We start from the raw sequence: 6,939 nt of genomic DNA, 5'->3' as shown, positions 1-6,939 counted from the left end.
TTATCTATCCCGGAATACTTAAATCAAATGCCCCTTCAACAAACACACCACCCCGAACCACATAAAACGAATACCCTCTGCCACGTCCTGACCAAACTACAATGACAATTAACCCTTATACTGGCCAGGACGTGACAGTACCCCCCCCCCCCCCCCCTTAAGAAAAACAAAAACCCCAAACAACAACAAAAATCCCCCTAAACTAAAGGGAGGGAAGGGAGGGTGGCTGCCGTCACCGACGGCACTTGTGCTACACCCCCCCTCCCCAACCCACCTATGCAGGTGGCGGTTCAGGCTCCGGCCTATTGTACTCCAGAGTGCCGACCGACCCGATCAGCCTCGGACCGTAGGCAGACTCCCCCTGCTCCGGATCATGGGCAGACCTCCACCTCTCCACCCTGTATGCAGACTCAGCAATTAAACAGTTAATCTCTTTAAGTTCTGAATTGTCAGGCTTACTCAGTTCAAGGTTGCTGCTAGACTCCCTTGGGTTTTGGTCATCGGCAGACTCTGGGCAGATGGGCCACTCTGGCAGATCCTGGCCGCTGGGGCAGTCTGGCAGCTCCAGGCAGTCTGGCCGGCTCTGGCAGCTCCGGGCAGTCTGGCCGGCTCTGGCAGCTCCGGGCAGTCTGGAATGAAATGTATCTTTCTGATTCATCCCCATTGTTTAATTGAAAGACGGACAATTTATGTCCCGTTAGGCAGGGGAGTGGCTGTGGTTCTGGATTAATAGAATGATCAACCTACCACTGGCTTGGTTCTGATGGGGGAGGAGCTAACAGCCTGCAATTAAAAGGCAGCTGATTCCTTGTAGTATTTAGAAGTGTTAATTGGTTTCTCGTAGTTATGGAGTGAATTGTTGTGGGGTAAACATTTTCCTTCCACACAATAGTTTTTTTCTTGTATAAAGTCGACAGTAAAATTATACATTTCTATAATGACTTGGTCCATAAGTAGTTTGTTTCATTACTCTGGTCGTTCTGTTCCTCTGGCGGGTCGATGACATCGCAGAAGCTTGCACTTGCATGATTGTACATCCTCAACAGGCTTTTTGCAATGCAGCCGTCGTTAAGGCAAATTTGGCAACATTTCTTACATCTAGAGTTTCTTCACATGTTGATGGGTCTGTGTACTACACTATCAATGCACATCATGCAAACATGTTATGAATTCTCTGTGGTTATTGTAATGTTAACATTTTTAAGACCTGATCATTAGGTCTATTTTTACATCTTCTCTCACCTACTTATGTAAATAACTGTAACAGTAAAATGGGTTACACCTGGGGTGTGTTCATTAAAGAGCTAACGAAGGGACCTACCTGCATTTTTCTAATAGAAACTGTCGTATGCGTTTTCTGGTTAACCTTATCAGTTCTGAGACCCAAGCAAAAATCTGCTTTTCGTTTATCTGCATGTCCAGCCCTTATTGACAAATTAGAAAAATAATTGGTCTGCCAGAGCAAAAACCTGATTTTTAAAAAGGAATTTATAGGAATGCTGTAAGTACAGAAAGTGTTTGCTCACTGGGAAATGAATATGCAACTAGTCAGTGACAACTGTTTGGTGTTTGACAGCTACTATGTGCGCATATTACAGTACTAAAGACACTATCCTTGGATTTCCTATGGTCTTCAATGTAGAATAACCCTGACCTTCTAATGACACTTGTGTAGCTTGTGAGCGTCATAGAGCAAAATATTAGATGTGCGTGTCAGCTTTTCATAAATGGCATTTAGTAGTACCTCAACCCATTCAGACTCTACAGACATTTTTGTAAATGACTCTGCACTTGGCCCCTTCGAGATCTGCCCTTGTCTCAAACCTCCCTCTACCTCAGCCCCCGTTAATTACAAACTAATGGCTGGTACCAACGGATGCAGTAGACATGGACTAATCCAACGTTACAAGCTAGAAGTGTGTAGCTCAAACACACTTTTTAAAAGGGATTAGAAGTCCATAAACTGGGACTCATTGGGTTAAACTGCTTCACATAATGCTCCCAGCATCACGGCCCACTCTAAACCATTCTCTTCACCTTGTACAAGTGTTATAGAAACAATACATTCTCTGTACATGGAGTTACACGTTATAACAATTTACACATGTTTATAATGCTTATAAAGTCTACACCTTCTTTCAAAGTGTTCATGTGTTGCCTTAAAGCAGGGGTGTTAAACTCATACCACGGAGGTCTGAGTTTCTGCAGGTTTTTCCTTTCAATTAAGACCTAGACAACCAGGTGAGGAGCGTTCCTTACTAATTAGCAGTGGTGGAAAAAGTACCCAATTGTCAAAGCTGAAAAGAACATGACTCCATTATCTGTACTTTTACTCTAGTGACAGCCACCAGTAAAATAATACTTGAAGAAAAGTCTATTTGGTTTTAAATGTACTTATGTATCAAAAGTAAATATAATTAAGTATCACGTATAAACCATTTCAAATTCCTTTATATTAAGCAAACCAGACGGCAGCTGTTTTATTATTCCAACACTCAGACATTTACAAAGCATGTACACTACATGACCAATTATGTGGACACCTGCTCGTCTAACATCTCATTCCAAAATCATTCTCAATAATATGGAGTTGGTCCCCACCCCCCCTGCTATAACAGCCTCTACTCTTCTGGGAAGGCTTTCCACTAGATGTTGGAACACTGCTGCGGGGACTACCATTCATCCACAAGAGTATTAGGGAGGCTTGATCTGTTGTTGGGTGACTAGGCCTGGCTTGCAATTGCTCTTTCAATTCATCCCAAAAGTGTTTGTGGTCAGGACGCTGAGCAAGCCGGTCAAGTTCTTCCACACTGATCTAGACAAACTGTTTCTGTACTGACCTCACTTTGTGCACTGGGGCAGTGTCATGCTGAAACAGGAAAGGGCCTTCCCCAAAAACTATTGCCACATATGGAAGCACAGAATTGTCGAATGTCACTCCACCATGTTTTCCCCACAGCACATTGACTCACTATCTCCTCTGTCTGTAGGCAAGCTGGAGACTGGAAGGATGGACGTAACACTGTGTGGCTATAATCCGCCCTGGGAGGACTTGAGTGCTGCACAAAAGAACAGCTTGACTCACCGCTACCAAAGCGGCTGCGATTGCAAGGTGTGTGTGATGGGAATTATAGTCATATTACTGTACACCAATATTTACACAACACATTTTCTAAAAGGGATTATATTACTCTGGTCACATTGTCAAAACACATGCGCTGGCGTATTGGGATAATGATCAGTGATGTTGGTCTTTCGCTCTCTGCTCCACAGATCATCCACTGCACTTCCCTCCCCTGTCCGATCAGCACCACAGATGCGTGCCTGTGGACTGACAACGGCCAAAACCTTGCCTGTATCAAGAGACATGGTTCCTGTGCCTGGAAGTAGTTCCTGGATATTGACAATCCTTATAGTTTACAGGCTATTTGCATTGTGATTTAAAGATGCCTGCAATAGCTAAAATATATATATATTATGATTTAAATGAATTAAAAGTGCTTACTGGTCCCTTCTAAAAGTGCAATAAAAATAAACTACAAATGAATTATAACGCTCTAAGTATTAATTTTCATCTGCTGTTCATTTGTTACTAGTATTTTAAAAGAACAAAATGTGTTATTGAAACCCAAAATGGTTCTGTGGTGTTGGCCCATGTGGTTGTTTATAAATAGAACAGTTCCTGAAAAATGGCATCCTAAATCCTGGGGTGTGTTCAACAGCGCACAATGTAGAAAGTTCAGATGAAGAACAAATTGTCTTCTCTGACAGGAAGAAAGGAATCATGTCGGCCCTAATGGCATTTCTATCTGGAACATTCTACATTTGTCTACTGAATATGGCTCTTTAGTAGTTTGGGTCTGTAATGACATTGACCAATTTAAACCACTTCGATTCTTCCTTGCTTTATAAGTCAGAACATTATTCTTGGTGTATATTCAGTGGATGAATATTCTGTTAATTCTTATGCACAATGCTGTGTTCATGTGCTAATTGAATTAGGAAACTGATGTTATCTTGCTAACTGGTTGTTATACAATTGCCATATTTAGCCAGTTGGATTATTATTTTATTAGCACAGGAGTGGTCAAAGTGCCACACTGGCTGACATCACTGGGTTGAATTCACTATAACTGCTTTATTCAATTGAATGGCTTATCTGCTTATCTTACTATGGACAAAAATATTCAATTTCTCTGCAGCGTAGATGGTAAACCTGGTTGATTTGGTTCACAGTGCAGGTTAGCATTTTTCGTCATTCTTGTACCACATTGCAGATGGGCACCGGCCTAAAATCTGATTTTAAACTTCACTTTCACTACACTGCTAACCTTAAATTAAGACAAAAAAGCAATTTTTCCTTCATGAATTGTTATAATTTTGACTGTGCAGCTGGCCTAAGGGGAAATCGCCCAGGTCTGCCTCCAGGACAAGACTCATGACAAACATCAACCTGTTCAGTGTATTCACCACCCCTTGGATTTTTTTACATTTTGTTAGCGGGATTAAAATAGATTTTAAATAGGAATCCCCATCCAAAAATGCCGACAAATGAATAAAATATAGTTGTGAAGTATTAACCGCCTTTGTTTAGGCGAGTCTAAATTAGGTTAAGGAAAAGCATCTGGTTTAACCAATCACATAAATGACATGGACTGAAAGAGTGGCTTACATGATTTTTGAGTGACTACCCTTCCTCTGTTCCTTATACATCTGCAAGGTTCCTCAAAGACCAGGGAGCTTTTTGAAAGGCTTATAAAGAAGGGCAGTGATTGGTGGATGGGTAACAAAGTTAACAATTATACTGTGGATTATGTATAACACCACCCAGACATAAAAGATAGTCGTCTTTATGAACTGAGCTGCAGGACAGGAAGGAAACTGATCAGGGGTGTCACCATGAGGCCATTGGGGATTTTAAAATGATTATGGACTTCAATGGCTGTGATGGGAGAAAACTGAGGATGGATCAACATCGTAGTGACTCTACAATAATGACCTAAATGACAGTGAAAATAAAAATATTCCAAAACATGCATCTTGTATGCAACAAGGCACTAAAGTAATACTGCAAAAAACATCTTGAATGAATACACTTTTTGATCTAAATACAAAGCATTATGTTTCGAGCAAATCCAGCTACCAATACTACTACTACTACTACTTCACAATAAATACTTCTAGACTAGCAAGCACACCACATTTACTTCAGTAAATGTCCTTTTCTAGTTTTTTTAAAATACATTTCATAGGTGACCTGATTAGACAAACTCTGTTCTCATTATAGCCTATATAAAACCGTTTAGCAACTGACTAATCACTGTCATACCCTACACAGATATTGATAAGGTCTGAAAGGGACTTTCCCATCGGCCAAACCAGCAGTCTTTCTTGGTTAACCAATGATTTTGGTAACTTGCCTGAAAAAGGGAAAATTGTTGTTTACACACAGAAATGCCATAACTTGTCGGTCTCTTAATTATACAACAGGAAGGAAGCCTATTAATTTCAATTAAACCCAGGTGTGATCACGCTGGCTCCACAGGAGGCTTGCGCTGCTCAAGCTTCAACTCACGCTCTGGTACTAAACTCAGCAAAAAAAGAAACGTCCTCTCACTGTCAACTGCGATTATTTTCAGCAAACTTAACGTGTAAATATTTGTATGAACATAAGATTCAACAACATACATAAACTGAACAAGTTCCACAGACATTTGACTAACAGAAATGGAATAACGTGTCCCTGAACAAAAAGGGGGGTCAAAATCAAAAGTAACAGTCAATATTTGGTGTGGCCACCAGCTGCATTAAGTACTGCAGTGCATCTCCTCCTCATGGACTGCACCAGATCTGCCAGTTCTTGCTGTGAGGTGTTACCCCACTCTTCCACCAAGGCACCTGTAAGTTCCCGGACATTTCTGGGGGGAATGGCCTTAGCCCTCACCCTCCGATCCAACAGGTCTCAGACATGCTCAATGGGATTGAGATCCGGGCTCTTCGCTGGCCATGGCAGAACACTGACATTCCTGTCTTGCAGGAAATCACACACAGAATGAGCAGTATGGCTGGTGGCATTGTCATGCTGGAGGGTCATGTCGGGAAGAGCCTGCAGGAAGGGTACCACATGAGGGAGGAGGATGTCTTCCCTGTAACGCACAGCGTTGAGTTTGCCTGCAATGACAATAAGCTCAGTCCAATGACGCCCCAGACCATGACGGACCCTCCACCTCCAAATCGATCCCGCTCCAGAGTACAGGCCTCGGTGTAACGCTCATTCCTTCGATGATAAACGCGAATCCGACCATCACCCCTGATGAGACAAAACCGCAACTTGTCAGTGAAGAGCACTTTTTGCCAGTCCTGTCTGGTCCAGCGACGGTGGGTTTGTTCCCATAGGGAACACCCACCGTTGTTGCTGGTGATGTCTGATGAGGACCTGCTTTACAACAGGCCTACAAGCCCTGAGTCATGGTCATGGTGCAAGTAACCAATCAAAAACCACCATAGCTTCCAACCCCTACTGGATTGACTGACAATGTGTAGCATGTACATAGCATGCTTGCTAGTTTGTTAGCACCCACATGAGGGTGAAGCTGGCGTGGTTAGGTGAGTTACCACTAAATAGTGTATCTCAGCTGGAGTAATAGGATAAATGTGTCTCAGCTCTGCTCGCCCTGACTAAAAGTTACACTTCCAGTGTAGCAGGTAAAAAAACAAACGTATTTTGTGACGCCCCTACTGGAATTCTTTGCGGTTTGGTTGTTTTCTGTTAAAACCTCCCTGCCTAATGGGACAACAACAGGGCAGGCTCAACTTGCCTAGCTGCCAAAAATGCCATAAATTGTCCATCTTTCACTTAAAAATGGGTATGAACCAGAAAGTTCAGTTTTAGGCTATGTCTACTGGAATTCCTTACAATTTTGTGGTTTTCTGTAGAAA

This window comes from Salmo salar, chromosome ssa06 (genome assembly GCF_905237065.1).
Source record: "Salmo salar chromosome ssa06, Ssal_v3.1, whole genome shotgun sequence".
NCBI lineage: Eukaryota > Metazoa > Chordata > Actinopteri > Salmoniformes > Salmonidae > Salmo > Salmo salar.
The sequence above is the reverse complement of the archived record's forward strand: the minus strand, read 5'-3'. Positions refer to the sequence as shown.